Source organism: Taudactylus pleione, unplaced genomic scaffold (genome assembly GCF_031769625.1).
Source record: "Taudactylus pleione unplaced genomic scaffold, aTauple2 ptg000003l, whole genome shotgun sequence".
NCBI classification, from domain to species: domain Eukaryota; kingdom Metazoa; phylum Chordata; class Amphibia; order Anura; family Myobatrachidae; genus Taudactylus; species Taudactylus pleione.
Genome location: NW_028284406.1, coordinates 2,196,038 through 2,214,176, shown reverse-complemented (window position 1 = coordinate 2,214,176; position 18,139 = coordinate 2,196,038).

Sequence of the window (18,139 nt, the reverse complement as noted above, 5' to 3'; positions counted from 1 at the left end):
CTAGTACTCCCAGTTTACCTGACTGGCTGTAGACTACAGGTGTGACCTGACCCCTAGAGCTGACTATCTTCTTCCAACAAAGCATTCACTGCTACCATGTGAGCAGGTGATGGCTGGAATTGTCCTGACGGTGGTGGGTGTCCCTTCTGTGAGTATCTCGGTGTTCCCTGGTTTGGGGTTTCCCACTGTCTAGCTTTACAAAACCTACTTGTGTGCCCCTCCTTGTTACATCTATAACACCTTCGTGGTTGACGTGTATTGAAAGGTTGTTGTTGTGTAGGTTGGGGAGTGTGAAAAGATTGTGGTTGTGTATGGGGATAAGGGTTTGGAGGTTGTATGGGATGAGTGTGTTGTGGCTGTGTGTGGTAAGAATGCTGCGGTGTTATTTGCATTCCTTCCAGAGCTTGAATACTAACAGTCATTAGTTTCTCGCTCTGCATTTCTCTCTTCCTAAGGATGTTTTTATCATGTTCAATTGCAGATTCCCTGAGTGTGTCTACCGTAACTCCCCTCCACCAGGAAGTGAGGTCTGAACCCTGGCCTTTAGAGTGTCTTTTAAGACCATCCATAAGCACTGTGATTGTCATTACCCTGTGGTGTGTGGGTAGTCTTTTATATCCTCTATACCTGTGTATTGGGTAATAGTCTGCAGTGCTCTGGTGAAATAATCTGCTGCAGACTCATTCTCTTTCTGCTTAATTGTAAAAATCTTACTCCAGTTAACTACTACTGGGAAATATATGGCCAACTGGGTGACAATGCGGGCTATGTTGTCCTGATTACCTTCATCAGTTATGGGACTATCTCCATCAAATACACAGGCCGTGATAATCTTTTTCACATTGGTATTGTGTGGAAGACATGCCCGTAATACCACTCGCCAATCTTTGTTGGTTGGCTCATGAGCATTACCTAAATCCTTTACAAATCTCTGGCACTTTGCTAGTTCTTTCCTAGGGTCAGGGAAATCAGTCATTATGGAATGTAGTTCTGCTCTTGTCCATGGACAATGCATTGCTACATTCCTTGTGGCCACTACACCTTGTGCGTCCGGATTTCCATTGGGAACAGTTATTGTCCGGACAGGATGGATGCCTGCCACACTGCTACCTTTGGCCTGACTATGTATGGTATAAACAACTTCCGCTACTGTTACAGTGGGTGTTAATACCTCCTGCACTGGTGGGGCTACCTCCATTTCTGGTACTAGTGGGGCAGCTACCTGTGCTTGTTGTGATGGTACATTTACCATTTGGGCAACATGGGAAAGAGCTGACATTACAACAGGTTCAACATCTGCATCAAAAACATGTTCCTTATAGTTGCATAGGAGAGGGTACAAGTTACTTGTTAAATTTTTATGATTTTTGAGATCAACTGTACCTTCACCCCATCCGCATAGGGCGGTGGTGGTTTGCGTGCGCTACTAACATTACCTTCCGCAATGCTACTTTGCCGTGCGTGTGTGCTACTTTGTGTCGTGCGCGACGCTAATTTGCGTTGCATGCACACCGCTAAGCCACATGTTGTTACAAGTCCAGTCCAGGACTTGTCTCCTGCCAGTATTTCTCCTGCTCCTGACCATGCTTCTAGGTTGCCGGTTGCTAGGAGACCCAGATGTCAGAGGATTTCACATGTTTCCTCCTAGTGTTGCCTGATTGGCAGCTGATCCTATTTGAACTTCCTAGACTGTCGCCGCCCTGTCGGCTATAGAGTTTTCATGTGGAACTTTTGGTTATGCAACCTGCTTTCTGTGAATCCAGACTTCCAGCTATAATTTGTACATGCTGCGTGTATTCTGCTCACCAGCTTCTAAGTGACCCAAGTACCCTGGGTTTAAGCATCGCTGTCTGCAGAGCCCTCCAGACCATACAGCTACCCTGCTTCTACACCACGTTTCAAGCATCGCTGTCTACTAAGCCTTCCAGGCCATACAGCAATCCTGCTTCAACACCACGTTTCAAGCATCGCTGTCAACTAGGCCTCCTGGCCATTTAACAACTTTAGTTTGGACTGTAAGTCTACAGTATATTCTATTGACTGTCCTATTGTTTCAGCTCCTTATTACATCATGGACATGTTGTGTTTGTACTGTCCACCATATCATTTATTAAGTAAACTGCCATTATTCTAATATTCTGCTTGTGACTGTTCTTCTATGTGCCACGTATCTCCAATACCTACATCTCGGTCCTAGCAAATTGCTAGAGGATCATAACATTATAGCCGACCAAATCTTTGGACTACGATGGAGCATACGCAGAATCCAGCACAAATTCTAGCAGCTCAAATTCAGACTCTTACTCAAAAAGTTAATGAACTCTCACTTCAAGTTGAAGATGTCTGTACCTCCTCATTACAAGCTGCTCTTAAAGAGCCCAAAATGAACTTGCCTGATCGATTTGCTGGGGACAGAAACTTGTTTGTGAATTTCCGTGAGAGTTGTAAACTTTATTTCCGCATGCGTCCAGTCTCTTCTGGTTCTGAGACACAAAGAGTTGGACTTATTATTTCCCTGCTTCAGGGTGATCCGCAAACATGGGCATTTGGACTGCCTTCCTCGCATGTTGCCCTTCAGACTGTGGATGCCTTTTTCCTCCAGCTGGGCCTGTTGTATGATGACCCAGATAAGGTATTACTTGCAGAATCCAAGCTTTGCTCTCTTAAACAGGGACAAAAAGCTGCAGAGGATTATTGTTCTGAATTTCATAGATGGGCAATGGAATCAGGTTGGAATGATTCAGCTTTGCGTAGTCAGTTTCGGATTGGTCTTTCTGAGGTAATAAAGGACATTCTTTACAACATTCCCCGGCAAAGACTCTGGATGACTTCATGCAGACAGTTATCCGTATTGACCATCATTTACGTGAAAGACGGAGTGAGCAGCAGTTGCCTACTAGGTCTCCCCGATATTCTTCGTGGCCCCCTTCACTGGATCGTGAGGAGCCTATGCAAGTTGGAGCTTCTCGCCTGTCTCCGGGAAAAAGGTGTAGAAGACGTTCACAAGGTGTCTGTATATACTGTGGAGACAAGGCTCATTCCATAAAAGACTGTCCTTTGATATTCGTCAAAAGGCAGGGTCTAAGTGTACAGAAGGGATTACACTTGGGTCTAGCCTCAATTTCCTCCAAGAATTCAGTACTTGTTCCTGCATCCATTCATTTAGCTGATAAAGAGTTCAAGACACAGGCTTTTTTGGATAGTGGAGCAGCAGTTAATTTTATGGACTATGCATTATTTCAGAAGTTAAAGATTCCTGCAGTTCCATTAAAGCAAGATGTTTCCATTTGTGGCCTGGATGGAGGCTTAATCTCTAAAGGAACTCTTAAGGCTAAGACACCTCTTATTCGGCTTACAGTGGGTGTTTTACATATTGAACTCATTTCATTTTTTCTTCTGCATTGTCCTTTGGTTCCAATTGTATTGGGCCTTCCGTGGCTTAAATTACACAATCCATCCATTGACTGGTCCTCTGGGGAGATTATTAAGTGGAGCCCTGAATGTCAGTCCTCATGCCTTTCACTCAGTGTGCGGATGCTTCAATGTCCTGAAGTTTCGTCCGCTTGTAGCATTCCTCCTCAATATTTGGATTTTGCTGATGTGTTTTCTAAACAAAAAGCTAATGCATTGCCTCCACATCGACCATATGATTGCACCATCAATCTGGTTCCTGGAGCCAAGTTGCCTAAAGGTCGTTTGTATTCTCTGTCCATTCCTGAGAGTAAAGCTATGGAGGATTATATTAAAGAGGATTTAGCCAGAGGATTTATTCGTCCATCCAAGTCCCTGGTTGGTGCAGGCTTCTTTTTTGTCCAAAAGAAGGATGGGTCTCTACGTCCATGTATAGACTTTAGAGGACTTAACAGTATAACCATCAAGAACTCATACCCGCTAACCTCTTATTTCTGTACTTTTTGATCAACTCAGAGAAGCGACAATTTTCTCCAAAACTGATCTCAGTGGAGCTTATAACCTTATCCGCATTAAGGAAGGTGATGAGTGGAAGACTGCTTTCAACACCCATCCAGGTCACTATGAGTACCTCGTCATGCTATTTGGACTCGCTAATGCTCCTGCTGTTTTTCAGGATTTAATTAATGACGTCCTTCGAGAGTTCCTGGGTGTGTCCGTGGTTGTCTATTTGGATGATATCCTTATTTACTCCAAGACAGAAGAGCTCCCTGTTCAACGTGTTCGTTTGGTTTTGCAACAGCTTCGTGAGCATCACCTTTTTGCTAAATTGGAGAAATGTGAATTCCACATTGCTCAAGTATCCTTTCTGGGTTATGTCATCTCTACTGAGGGATTTTCAATGGATCACAGTAAAGTCAAAGCAGTTCTTGAATGGGTTCAGCCCACTACTTTGAAGGGCATCCAGCGTTTCCTTGGATTTGCTAATTATTATTTATTACTGGAGATTTATCAATTCTTTCTCTACCATAGTGGCTCCTATTGTGGACCTTACCAAAAAAGGAGCGGATACAGCTAATTGGCCTTTGAAGGCTATCCAGGCCTTTGAAGATCTGAAGACTGCCTGTACTCATGCACCTGTTTTACGTCATCCTGATCCTGAGTTGCCATTTATTTTGGAAGTTGATGCATCAGAGGTTGGGGCTGGAGCAATTCTTTCTCAAAGAAGTCCTCCAGATAAGAAATTGCATCCATGTGCTTTTTTTTCATGCAAATTTGCCACTGCTGAACGTAATTACGATGTGGGGAACAGAGAATTGCTAGCCATTAAATGGGCTTTTGAAGATTAGAGACACTGGCTTGAGGGGGCCAAACATCAAGTCACGGTTCTCACTGATCATAAAAATCTGGCTTATATTGAAACAGCTAAGCGTCTCAATTCCAGACAAGCACGTTGGGCTTTATTTTTTACTCATTTTAATTTTGTTATTTCCTTCCGTCCTGGTTCTAAAAATGTTAAAGCTGATGCTCTCTCCAGAAGTTTCTTCTCTGACCAACAAGTCTCCGTTTCTGAAGAACCCATCATTCCTAAAGATTTCATTCATTTTGCCTTAACCCAGACTCTAGCTGAGACACTCCACAGATGCCAATCTGAAGCTCCATCGAATCTTCCTGCTCATCTTCTTTTTGTTCCTGAGAGACTTAGGAAAACTGTCCTTTTGGATTTCCATTCTAAAAAAGCCTTTGGTCATCCAGGCATTACTAAGACTATGGACATTCTCTCTCGTTCTATCTGGTGGCCATCCTTAGCTAAAGATGTCCGTGAGTTTGTGTTAGCATGTGAAGTCTGTGCCCGTAATAAGACTCCTCGGACAGCTCCTCCTGGTCTTCTTCTTCCATTGTCTACACCTAAGAGACCTTGGATGCACATTGCCATGGACTTCATTGTGGATCTTCCAGTTTCCTCTGGATGTTCGGTTGTCTGGACGGTTGTGGACTGATTTAGTAAAATGGCACACTTCGTTCCTTTGTCCAAGCTGCCATCGGCCAAAGAACTTTCTTCATTATTTATACAACACATTTTTAGACTTCATGGATTGCCTTTAGATATTGTGTCTGTTAGTGGCACTCAATTAATTGCACAATTTTGGAGAGCATTTTGTTCCTCGATGGGTATTTCTATGAGTCTCTCTTCAGGATATCATCCACAGTCCAATGGTCAGACGGAACGTGCCAACCAGTCTCTGGAGCAATATTTACGTTGTTTCATTTCCAAATGTCATTCAGATTGGACCCTGCATTTGCCTCTGGCAGAATTTGTGTTCAACAATGCTTGTCATTCAGCTTCATCTGTGTCTCAATTTTTCTGTGTCACTGGTCAGCATCCCAGAGCTAACTCCTTTGAACCTAATGTTTCCAGTGTGTCTACTCAGTCATCTGTGTCTCGGCTTCGCCGTATTTGGAGCAAAGTTCATCAAAGTCTCTGCAAAGTTTCTCTTCATTCCAAGAGTATTGCTGACAGGCATCGAAGACTGTGTTTATTGAAAAAGGGAGATTTGGTCTGGCTTTCTACTAAGAATATCAAGCTGCGCCAACCAACTCATAAATTGGGACCTAGATTCATCGGGCCTTTTCGCATCATTGCTCAAGTGAATCCCGTCGCTTTCAAGTTGCAACTACCCAATTCTTTACGTATTAACAACACTTTTCATTGCTCTCTCCTCAAACCATTTTTTTCTTCCACGAGATTTGGAAGTATGCCTAGTGCCAAACCTGGTCAACAGGAATTTGTTGTTGAAAGAATTCTGGATTCCAAGTTCTCCAGAGGTAAAGTACAGTTTTTGGTTCATTGGAGGGGTTACGGCCAAGAGGAACGTTCCTGGGTTTCGGAAGATGCACTCCATGCTCTCAGACTGAAAAGACTTTTCTTTCAGAAGTTTCCTGATAAACCTGGATCTGGGGGTTCTTCAACCCCGCGTCAAGGGGGGGGTACTGTTACAAGTCCAGTCCAGGACTTGTCTCCTGCCAGTATTCCTCCTGCTCCTGACCACGCTTCTAGGTTGCCGGTTGCTAGGAGACCCAGTCGTCAGAGGATTTCACATGTTTCCTCCTAGTGTTGCCTGATTGGCAGCTGATCCTATTTGAACTTCCTAGACTGTCGCCGCCCTGTCAGCTATAGAGTTTTCATGTGGAACTTTTGGTTATGCAACCTGCTTTCTGTGCATCCAGACTTCCAGCTATAATTTGTACATGCTGTGTGTTTTCTGCTCACCGGCTTCTAAGTGACCCAAGTACCCTGGGTTCAAGCATTGCTGTCTGCAGAGCCCTCCAGGCCATACAGCTACCCTGCTTCTACACCACGTTTCAAGCACCGCTGTCAACTAGGCCCTCCAGGCCGTACAGCAATCCTGCTTCAATGCCACATTTCAAGCATCGCTGTCTACTAGGCCCTCCAGGCCATACAGCAATCCTGCTTCAACACCACGTTTCAAGCATTGCTGTCTACTAGGCCCTCCAGGCCATACAGCAATCCTGCTTCATCACCACGTTTCAAGCATCACTGTCTCCAGGGCCCTCCAGGCCATACAGCAATCCTGCTTCATCACCACGTTTCAAGCATCACTGTCTACTAGGCCCTCCAGGCCATCCAGCAACCCTGCTTCTACACCACGTTTCAAACATCGCTGTCAACTAGGCCTCCTGGCCATTTAACAACTTTAGTTTGGACTGTAAGTCTACAGTATATTCTATTGACTGTCCTATTGTTTCAGCTCCTTATTACATCATGGACATGTTGTGTTTGTACTGGCCCTCCTGGTCCACCATATCATTTATTAAGTAAACTGCCATTATTCTAATATTCTGCTTGTGACTGTTCTTCTATGTGCCACGTATCTCCAATACCTACATCTCGGTCCTAGCAAATTGCTAGAGGCTCGTAACATATGTTCCCCTCGTGCTGCCACAACTTCAAGCAATCATTAAACTTTATACTTTTCTTTAGAGATTTCACTAAACATATACTCTCTCTAACATTATTCAGAACCCCCAAATCAAAGCTACCATCTTAGGAAAAGGTGTTCTATATTTCTTGGTCATCTTGACCCATATGTCACAGTACGCTGTAGTGTACGCACCATACTTTTTAAACATAACATAGGTACCTGGCAGACCCAAGCGGCCCTTCCACCATCAGCACATCATCGACCATTAATAGAGATTGCCTTGCACCCATCTGAGAAAACGCTTAGCAATTTCTAGAGAATTTTGATTGGTGTATGATTTTCAGAGAGCTACGTTCACGCACTCCCTCCCGTTATGCACAGTGGGCCCGCTGGGCGTTACAGTCAGACTGCACAACGAGGAGCAGATTAACCACCTATTGTATATTATTCTACCTGCGGTGAATTCAAACCAAGCTTCAGCTGCTCGCTTCTTCCCGCTATGCACCACTTTCCCGCTAGGCGACATAGTCCGTGTGCATAAACGAGGAGTAAAATAACCGCCAAGCGAATTATTTTACTTGTGATGAATTTAAGTCCAAGCTTCACCACTCGCTTCCTACTTTGAGTTTACTCCCAGCTGGTAGCATCTAGGAGTTCCAATAACTCCTAACCTTGCCAGCAGTTTCATTCCCACAACAACCCACTTCACAATCACAGTTTATATAGCTATGTGGTTCGATCGCTTTGCCCAAAGAACCTAACTGACCAATGGACTTTGCGATTAATGGGTGCCGGACCAAGAAACCCCCTAGTTTCTCGATAACCACAATGTACCTGCTTTGTACACTGGCTCAGTAGTTTGAACGGACCAGTCAGGCACCTACCGAGTTTCCACTGAGGTTTAATAGACAGTAACCTCCACTTTTTAGGCTTAACAGACAGTAGCCTTCACTTTACAATCACACATTTCAATTACATACACCTTTTCTGTGCAGAAAAAAATTAAAACCTTTTTCCTTAAATATAGCAGTGCAATTCAGAGGTTTAACAAGCAATCACGCTATGAATACAATGACCATTTGAACACGTGGCAGCAATACAGGAAATATGCATTTGCTATTGTGCGACTTACTCCCCTAACACAAACTTTTATCAATGAAAGGAAACAAACTTTTCCTTCCTTGTCCCTGGATTCTAATCAGTGCTCCTTGAACTCACACAATAATTGATATCGGTCTCTCAACATCAAGTGGTAGCAGGTTTTCAGACCCAGTGCGTCCTTTCCTGCGTATGGCGCCATCCACCCTTTGGTGAGAGATTGATAACCGTGTGTTATCGTGTAAATTGTGGTAGCATGACCTCACTCTATGAGCCCCCAACTATGAATACCTAATGATCTATATACCTAAATGTCGCTATTTAGCATTGCAAGAAATAATTGCTTTCCAGACTTTGAGTGTGGTTCCAAAGCACAAAAAGTTATTATTCACATAAAAAGCATTTCGTTACACGCTGTGATCTAAATACAAATAGCGCAAAAGATTATACATAAACAAGGTACAGTCGATACATACGCAAGCGCATCGGTCCCAGTTACAGTCATCAATCCTGAGGTCTGTGGTCATCCATGAGAATGGCTACTAACTGGGACCGGGACACAGGCTATATACCCTAACAGATCATGATAACAATGTAGACAGAAAAACATAATTCCATTGGTTCTTGGTTCTTGCTCTTGGTCTTTGTAGTACGCTGTAGTTCATAGGACATTTCACTAGGGGTATGTCCCAATTCTCCAGATTGTCTTTCTTTAATTGATTTAAACTAGATAGAGACACTACATTACAGTGTATACAGTCTAACCAATAATTTCCTATATTCCATAACCATCGAACACAAGATGCGACTCCCTTGCTGATAGATTCGGATATCTGGAAATAAACAGTGTGTCAGTTTAGTACCAAACATGCCATGTCTATCATGTTGTATACTATTAATATCAAATACACTCATTTTACATCATAATTAATAACTTTAATATAAACCATAATGTGCAGGAACCTTTTATGAGTGCGTGTATATTTATGGTTATATGTAAGTATGCTTTGTGTGTTTACATGCAGTGTAAAAAGGTGCGCTGTATGTGTTTCTATTTACAATAGCAACTGTATATATGTGTGCACGCATTGTGGATACACATGCGATTGTTTAAGTGTATATATATATATATATATATATATATCTAAAAAGGAGGTGAGAAAAGGCGCTCTCTGGTCTAGTATTTAAGAATATTTGAATTTTCAAAATAGGTATTTATAAGTACCTTCATCAATTAAAAAACAGGCACATCAGGGGTCTTAGTATGGAGCCAGCGTGTACTTGATCTCAGAAAGAATCCCAGAGTCGACAGATAACTTTATCAAAGATGCCCTCGGAATTCTGAAAACATCACTTTGGTTCCGCTCCTCCCCATACATTCAATGGTGGAACATGCAGGTAAAATAGAAGGATTTGCGCTCTCAAAATATCATAATTTTTTTAGATTTTATTACAACAAAAATAAACAAACAGAAAAACAAATAAAGTTTTTACATTAAGAGTAGGTGGGTCTCATATAGAGACACTAGGCATAGGATAACCGCACACCACCTCAACGCGTTTCATCACTTATACCCAGCTCACTGGGTTGGACTTCGTCAGGAGGATGAAAGAAATATTCACTGTAAGCCCCTTTTATAGTGTAGAGCCTAATAACACCACCATTTATGGTATTTCCGGCAACAAATGCCAATAGGTATATTGTGGCCAGAATGCTAGAATATATAACACCTGTTTCCTGTGCTGAAAGGATATAAACTAGCCTGTTTACATACAAGAACACTAGCGCTTGCTTACTGTGTCCATTCGGGTACACAGGAGCTTAGCGCATAACGAGTATTAAGTGTCCTTGAGACTATCGCGAGACTTACTGATCTCGCGCATGTGCAGTGACATTCAAGATGGCGCCGTCTGGCGTTTGTTGCCGGAAATACCATAAATGGTGGTGTTATTAGGCTCTACACTATAAAAGGGGCTTACAGTGAATATTTCTTTCATCCTCCTGACGAAGTCCAACCCAGTGAGCTGGGTATAAGTGATGAAACGCGTTGAGGTGGTGTGCGGTTATCCTATGCCTAGTGTCTCTATATGAGACCCACCTACTCTTAATGTAAGAACTTTATTTGTTTTTCTGTTTGTTTATTTTTGTTGCAATAAAATCTCAAAAAATTATGATATTTTGAGAGCGCAAATCCTTCTATTTTACCTGCATGTTCCACCATTGAATGTATGGGGAGGAGCGGAACCAAAGTGGTGTTTTCAGAATTCCGAGGGCATCTTTGATAAAGTTATCTGTCGACTCTGGGATTCTTTCTGAGATCAAGTACACGCTGGCTCCATACTAAGACCCCTGATGTGCCTGTTTTTTAATTGATGAAGGTACTTATAAATACCTATTTTGAAAATTCAAATATTCTTAAATACTACACCAGAGAGCGCCTTTTCTCACCTCCTTTTTAGATATTCTACTACTATTTGAGACGATACAACAACAGTCTCTCAGGAGAAAATTGGCAGCCACCTGTCACACGGGGAGTGTATTTTTGGAAGAATTCATTTCAAAGGACTGAAACACAGATATTGTGGTGTAGCGCTATTAACAGTACCCTTGTTCTTTAAATATATATATATATACACAGTTTCAAACAGTCACTGTCACTGTACACGCCCCAATCATCATCATCTGCAGCATCGTGGCTACAACAAGGAAGTAAGAGAGAGCCTGCAAGTGTGGATTACAGCAGTTTGGTGAGTATTGGTACTGTATTTAATGCAACCTCACTGCCCACCAATGTGTGCCAGCCACTTTTAAATGCATGACCCAGCCACCGCCCGCCGGAATGAGGTGGGTGGTGGCTGGGCCATGCATTAACCTCCCACTGCTCACCAATGTGTGCCACTCACCTACCCACCAATGTGTGCCACCCACCTACCCACCAATGTGTTTATAAATGCATGACCCAGCCACCCCCCCTTCCGGAATGAGGTGGGCAGTGGCTGGGCCATGCATTAACCTCCCACTGCTCACCAATGTGTGCCACCCACCTACCCACCAATGTGTGCCACCCACCTACCCACCATTGTCATGTGACACCTATAAAATAACCTCACAATAAAATATCACTAAAAAATTGTATTATTTGATTAAAAAATTTTTAGTTCAACAACAAATATTAAAACATTACAACAACATCAATACATATATAAAATTTGTTTTTGTTGCTATGATACATTAGTTTATGATGTTTGAATATACCACCATAAACCAATGTATGTCCCCAACATAAACAAATATATTGCAACAACAAAAATGAAACATATTACTATACATATAAATAGACATTACATCCCTGGAAGAAAAACATGTTAAAATACATTTAAAGAAACATAAGATTCCTGGAAAAAAACAGATTAAAATACATCTAAAAACACAACATTCCTTGGAAATAAGCATGATATAATATATATAAAAACAGAGAACATTCCTGTAAAAAAAACAGAATAAAATACATTTAAAAAAACATTAAATTCCTGTAAAGCTATAATAATAACAAACAAAAAAACAAATAAAATATACAAAAGACTTGAAAAATTTAAAAATATACATTAAAAATGTACAAAACAATTCACATTTGTAGATTATTAAAATGTCCTCAATTTTTCCTCCTAGCAATGTCTGTGGATAGTGACCAGGAGTTTGTAACCGGATTCCTAAAGATCCTCCAGGAAAAGGAGTGTCTATGGTGGATATCCTGTTGACAGTATCACCACAAGTCGGCAAAATTGGCAACTTTGGGGGTCTTGTTGGATAACACAAAAAGGTTCATTGCGGATGCTGACCTTAAAGCAGTACGGCACAAAATACAGAACCTGCGTACTATGTATATAAAAGAAAAGCGAAAAAGTTGATGACTACAAAAGTTCCGGGGCAGGCAGTGATGACGTGTACCAGCCAACACTCTGGTACTATGACCTTATAAGTTTCATAAGTGAACAAGAACTGCAACGCCAGTCAGTGGTGGTCCTGATGGCCGAGCGAGAGGGAGAACAGAAGGCGGCAGAAGTGATCGCACCATCTGAGGAGTTTTTGGTAAGTAGAGACACAGTTCATAAACCAAAACCTTTAATTTTTTGTTGCTCAATCACAGTTGTCCACTATAGTCATTTATCTCACAGACAGCCCTCCTGCCATGGCACCGCACCTGGTCCGTTGAAATAGGCCATATACTCCTCCCTCACTTTTTTGGCACGTGCTGTTGATGTTGTTGCATTTGCTGCTGCAGACATTGATGTAAACTGGGCAATGTCCTCCAGAGCTCCTACATTTTCTGGTCTAGCTGGGACTGCTCCTCGTTGGGTAGTTTTCCTTCACCGAAAGTTATGCAGCACACAGCACGCCATCACGACCCAGTCTATCTTCTCCACACGTAGGTTTATGGTGGTGTGGAAAATGTGGAACCAGTTGCTGAGTATTCCAAACGCATTTTCCACAATGCGCCGTGCCCAGGTTTGATGATAGTTGTAGATCCTCTTCTCTCTGGTCAGGCCCCTCTGTGCAAATGGCTTCATCACATGTTCATGTAATGCAAAAGCCTCGTCTGCGATGAAAACGTAATTTAGGCCATGCTTTGTCTCGTATAGTGAGGCAAGTGGAGGGTTTTGTTGGTCAATCTCTGGTAGAAAGCTGTCTGTTTGAAGGACCCACCATCTGAAGCATGGCCATTCTTACCGACATCCACATACAAAAATTCATAGTTGGCATTCACCACTGCCATGAGAATGATGCTGAAGAAGCCTTTGTAGTTGTAGTAATATGATCCGGTGTTGGCAGGTGGGTGGATGCAGATGTGTTTTCCATCGATGGCTCCTCTGCAGTTAGGGAAATTCCAACGTTGTTCAAAATCTTCAGCGATGCTCTTCCACTCTTCCACGGTGTTAGGAAACTGGAAAAATACATTTTTAGAAAAACTTGACTTTAATATTGTTTTTTCTATTTTTCCTATAAAGACTCCCACCAAAGATCCTGATTCGTCCACCACGCTGGACCTAACTTTGATTGGGGACAGCAAGGTGGAAAACGTCACCACAATTACCACACCTATTGAACCAGGAGCATCATCCTCCTCAGTACTACCCCCCAAAAAAAGCAAAAGCACACAAAACAGGAGGAGTTGTTTCTACAAAAAGCAGAAAGCATCATTCAAAAAGCCCCTGATGATATTGACGATTTTGCTGCTCACATTTATAGTCAGTTGAGAAAAATGGATGTGGCAACTTCCAAAAATTTCAATAGGCTCGTCTATGAGCTTCTCATTCGATCCCTCAATAGTATTTTGCACAACTCCACCTATATTACTGATCCTATGCTTTATTCCCCTGCTCCAAATGCCTATGTTAGGCCCCCCCAGCCCAGTTGCAGATTACTCCCCCACCCAGCACCCCAACCACAAGCAGGACCGTTTACAATGCTCTGCTGGAGTCAGAGGAGGATTTGCTGCGTTACTCTTCATTTTTTTTTTTTTCTTCTTTTTCTGTATTATCACCAAATTTCATCACTCTCATTAGGTGTAGGCTGTATGCTATACGGTGGTGATGACACTAATTGGACAAGGTCACTACACACATGGCGCAAGTACAGATTGCTGGAAGCCGGGGCCACAAGCTGTACTTGTGCCATGTGTGTATTGGCCTGTTCAATCTGATGTCTGACCCACCATACAACATACAGCACACCCGCGCATGCAGGGGGGGTTTCCGAGTCCCTGGAAACCCCCCCTGTCTGACCCGGCGAGCAGCGCTGCTTAACAATTTTTTTTTTTTAAGAAATACTGACACTGCCTGGGATGGCTGAAGGGGAGCTGCAGCGCGCAAGCCCCTCCCAGCCAGTTCCCAGGCTAGGCACCGTGACATCAGTAGCGCCTCTCATGCCGCCCTGGACACTGCCAGCGGTGCGCTGTGGACTGCGCCTCCGGAGCTTTTGAGTGTGGCTGCAAGACGTAGGTGGCCGCCGGGTGCCGCCCCGCCTGGGGGGGATAATGTTTAATTGTTTAAGCTGCTGTACTGCTGTGTCGGGGGAGCACCGAGGATCTTGTCGGCGGTAGGGGCTGGGAGTCCGAGTAGTATTTTTTTTGAATGGTGCCATTTTCATTTTCTGCTCGGGGGGGGAGTGGGGTGTGGTGTGTAGCGGAGAGAGGAGAGGAGAGGTATGGGTGCCGGGGCAGCCAGTAGGGGTTCATGATATGTATTAAACATTACATTCGACTGCTCCATGTATATGGTGGGGGGATGAAGGGGGGAGGATAATATTTATTAGATTATCCCAGCTGTCTTCTGTATGTTATTCCAGGGGGGTGGGGGAATGGGAATAGCAGACAGATGGCATAAACTAATAAATATTATCCTCCCATCCCCCCACCCCTGGGAATAGCTGACAACCTGGCATAATCTAATAAATATTATCCCCCCACCCCTGGGAATAGCAGACAGCTGGGGGGAGGATAATATTTATTAGATTATGCCAGCTGTCTTCTATATGTTATTCCAGGGGGGTGGAGGAATGGGAATAGCAGATACCCTGCCATAAGCTAATAAATATTATCCTCCCAGCCCCCCACCCCTGGGAATTGCAGACAGATGGCATAAACTAATAAATATCCTCCCATCCCCCCACCCCTGGGAATAGCAGACAGTCTGGCATAAGATAATAAATATTATCCTCCCATCCCCCCACCCCTGGGAATAGCAGACAGGTGGCATAAGCTAATAAATATTATCCTCCCATCCCCCCACCCCTGGGAATAGCAGACAGCCTGGCATAAGCTAATAAATATTATCCTCCCATCCCCCCACCCCTGGGAATAGCAGACAGAGGGCATAAGCTAATAAATATTATCCTCCCATCCCCCCGCCCCTGGGAATAGCAGACAGCCTGGCATAAGCTAATAAATATTATCCTCCCATCCCCCCACCCCTGGGAATAGCAGACAGAGGGCATAAGCTAATAAATATTATCCTCCCATCCCCCCGCCCCTGGGAATAGCAGACAGCCTGGTATAAGCTAATAAATATTATCCTCCCATCCCCCCACCCCTGGGAATAGCAGACAGCCTGGCATAAGCTAATAAATATTATCCTCCCATCCCCCCACCCCTGGGAATAGCAGACAGAGGGCATAAACTAATAAATATCCTCCCATCCCCCCGGGAATTATATACAGCAGACAGCTGGCATAATCTAATAAATATTATCCTGGATAACATTTATTAGATTATGCCAGCTGTCTGCTGTATGTTATTTCCAGGGGTGGGAGGATAATATTTATTAGATGATGCCAGCTGCTTTATGTTATTCCCGGGGGATGGGAGGATAATATTTATTAGATAATGCCAGCTGCTGTATGTTATTCACGGGGGATGGGAGGATAATATTTATTAGATTATGCCAGCTGCTGTATGTTATTCCCGGGAGATGGGAGGATAATATTTATTAGATGATGCCAGCTGCTTTATGTTATTCCCGGGGGATGGGAGGATAATATTTATTAGATGATGCCAGCTGCTGTATGTTATTCCCGGGGGATGGGAGGATAATATTTATTAGATTATGCCAGCTGCTTTATGTTATTCCCGGGGGATGGGAGGATAATATTTATTAGATTATGCCAGCTGCTGTATGTTATTCCCGGGGGATGGGAGGATAATATTTATTAGATGATGCCAGCTGCTGTATGTTATTCCCGGGGGATGGGAGGATAATATTTATTAGATGATGCCAGCTGCTGTATGTTATTCACGGGGGATGGGAGGATAATATTTATTAGATGATGCCAGCTGCTTTATGTTATTCCCGGGGGATGGGAGGATAATATTTATTAGATGATGCCAGCTGCTGTATGTTATTCCCGGGGGATGGGAGGATAATAATTATTAGATAATGCCAGCTGCTGTATGTTATTCCCAGGGGGGGGGGAGGATAATATTTAATAAATGATGCCAGATCACTGCTGTATGTATTTTGGCTCTGCATTCATGTTTTTTTTAGGTGAGTGCTGCCGTGTGTGTATGTGTATCTGTCTAGTCTATGTCAGTATTGTGAACTCACAAGAAACACCTCAGCGCTAATGAGCCAGTGATTCAAATATCAGTGCAGCAGTGTTAAAAGAGGTGATTGCCAACCTCACAAGCATAAACAATAGAAGAGAAAGACACTGTGCTCTGTTATTTATGTTGGGACATAAGAACAACACATCAATGTATTAAAAGAATTTAATGCTTAAATTATAATAATAATAAAAAACAAAGACATGTATAAACACCAAGATAAATAAAAAAAATTACAGTTATATATGCATACTATGCATACTATGTGTATCATCATACGCCTATCACTAATTGATTTTAGTTGTTTTAATAAACATTTTTCTTTTTCTATATTTATTGAATGTTTTGTGTTTAAGATGTCGTAAGGAATATTAAGAGTATATTGGTAAATGATATGGATACATTTTTTTTTTTGGAACTGACTGTTAAGGGTTAAGGAGAGTTGGATGGTTAGTAAAGTAATTATCTAATTACCCAATGGGTTCCACCCTGTTACACTATATATATCATCTAGCCATGAAGGGGAGCATTACAGCTTGAAAAAGGCTACAGTAGTAGCCGAAACGCGTTGCTGCTCTCCATACCGGCCACTGAAGCTACTACCCATCTGGAACCAGGTGCCGCCACATTGAAAACTAGCCTGAAAGTTTTTTCCTGCGAGATTTGAACCACCGTTAGACCATTGCCCTATCAGCATCCTCCGGTGCCCACTCCAGTTACGGATCCGGGTCACGTGGCCGCTGATGGAGGTCCCAGTGGCTGTTAAGCACAGGACGGGTGCTGACGCCGAATAAGAGACCAAAAAGCGGCTTGCAGACCTGTCGGACATCAATGCTTAGCATATCTTGCTGAAATACACTGGTAATTTTCAGTTACTATTTCCTTTGTGAAAAGGACGGCATGGTCCCTATCTACAGGTACTTATTGACAGCCTAAATATTTAGTACCCAGCAGAACTTTGCGTGACTGTTTATTGCACAATAGGGTACTATTCCACATGTTATATACAGGCTCAACTTCGGGAACATATGGTCAGCCTCATTAATCACGCTTGAGATTGGCTATATCACTTGTGACTTTGATACAAAACTGGCATTTTTTCAACGGGTTCCACTAATATCATTACTGATGCATTGTTGGGGATAGCTATCAGTGGCTACAGGCTCCACCAGTGCCTTAACAATTCACTTGCTACAGCAGTATATAGCTCATTCTGCACAGGCATATGGTGTAGCTATTCTCACAGGAGAGTGTGTCTAGATCTGGGAGCCTGATCAACTCCTACATTTTCATGCTTGTTAATTTCCTGTTTGTTATGAGCTTCTAGCAGGCTTGCTTATTATTCATTATTTATTTTTTACAATTTTTTTATTTATCTTGGTGTTTATACATGTGTATTTGTTTTTTATTATTATTATAATTTAAGCATTAAATTATTTTAATACATTGATGTGTTGTTCTGTGTCAGTGTTGTGTAGTGTGCAGGCTAAGGGGGAGGGATTATTTTGATTGTGCAAGGATTATTTTGATTGTGCAATATCAATGCTGGGGGTATCGTTGCTTGTTTCAGACAATGATCAGACAATC